The sequence below is a fragment of the Trichechus manatus genome, unplaced genomic scaffold (genome assembly GCF_000243295.1).
Source record: "Trichechus manatus latirostris isolate Lorelei unplaced genomic scaffold, TriManLat1.0 scaffold00177, whole genome shotgun sequence".
In the NCBI taxonomy this organism is placed as follows: Eukaryota; Metazoa; Chordata; class Mammalia; order Sirenia; family Trichechidae; genus Trichechus; species Trichechus manatus.
In genome coordinates, this window is record NW_004444113.1 from 2643372 (window position 1) to 2644625 (window position 1254).

Sequence of the window (1254 nt, forward strand, 5' to 3'; positions counted from 1 at the left end):
TCTTCTACAGAAACCCTGGCCCGCATCTTGAAGTGGCTTTCATTGTGTCATTCGGCACTTTAACAGTCTCTAGTCAGAGTGAGGGGTACACTTAGAAGCACTTGGGCATGTGAAAGCCGGTGGCAGGGGGACAGGGAGGGACCCCCTGACCTTGCTCTCTAGGCCAGAAGTTGCTGTCTGTCCTGAGAGGGGAAGCTGCCCACTGCTCCCCACTGAGGGTCCTAGCAGCCACCTGCCAGCTTTTCTCAGGTCTGTTGCCTAAGACAAGGACATGGTCAGAGCTGGGGCTGGAGTCCCAGGTGATGTGGCGTTGGAGGTCTCGGGAACGTATGTTCACTTGGGGGGCTCTGTCTTTGGCAGGGTTTTTGTAGGGGTGAGGGAAAACCCTCTAAACAGGTGGCTTGGGGTGAACATAACTCCACACTAGGAGCAAGCACAAGTGGAGTTTGTATCTTTAACACGGGATCATTGCTAAGACACGAGCTGCACAGATTTTGGAGATTAAGATCAGCTGGGGGGCGGAGTGGGCGAAAACATTTGCAGGTCATATCTGATCAGGGACTTGTATCCAGAATACATAAGGAACTTCTACAACTTGGGATGATTAAGGTTGTCAACTTGGCTGAGCCATGACTCTCAGTGGTTTGGCAGTTATGAAATGATGTCATTTGGCAGTTATTATAATGATGTAGTCATCCTCCATAATGTAATCTGATGTGATCAGCCAATCAGTTGTAAGAGGAGTTTCCTTGAGGTTGTGGCCTGTAGCCTATATACGTATCCATATGGATGTTCTGGCAAAGCTCGCTTGATTGCTCTGGATCCTGTATCTACCTCGTCACCGTCTGACCTCTGTTCTTGGGACTTGAGCCAGCAGCCTGCTGCCTAACCTGCCGATCTTGGGTTCATCAGCCTCCACGGCCTGTGACCCAGTGAGCTGCTGTCTGGCCTGCAGATCTTGGGTTCGTCAGACCCTGCAGCTGCGTGAGTTAGGAGAGGTCTCCAGCCTGACACCTGATCCACGGACTTGTAATGGACTTGCCAGCCTCTGCAACTGTGTGAGTCATTTCCTTGAGATAAGTCTCTCTAAATATACACTTATATGTGTGTGTGTGTATATATATACGCGTCAGTGGTTTTGCTGCTTTAGAGAACCCAGCCTAAGACACAACTCAACAATAAAAAACAACCCAGTTAAAAAATGGGCAAAGGACTTGAATAGACATTTCTCCAAAGAAGATACACGAACAGCCA

At 49.2% G+C, this 1254-nt stretch overlaps 1 protein-coding gene across 1 annotated transcript in view; it reads left to right on the forward strand.

Moving 5' to 3' along the window:
• IFNGR2 (interferon gamma receptor 2) overlaps positions 1-1254 on the forward strand; it is a 15395-nt gene that overhangs the window by 868 nt on the left and 13273 nt on the right. The window lies entirely within an intron of this gene.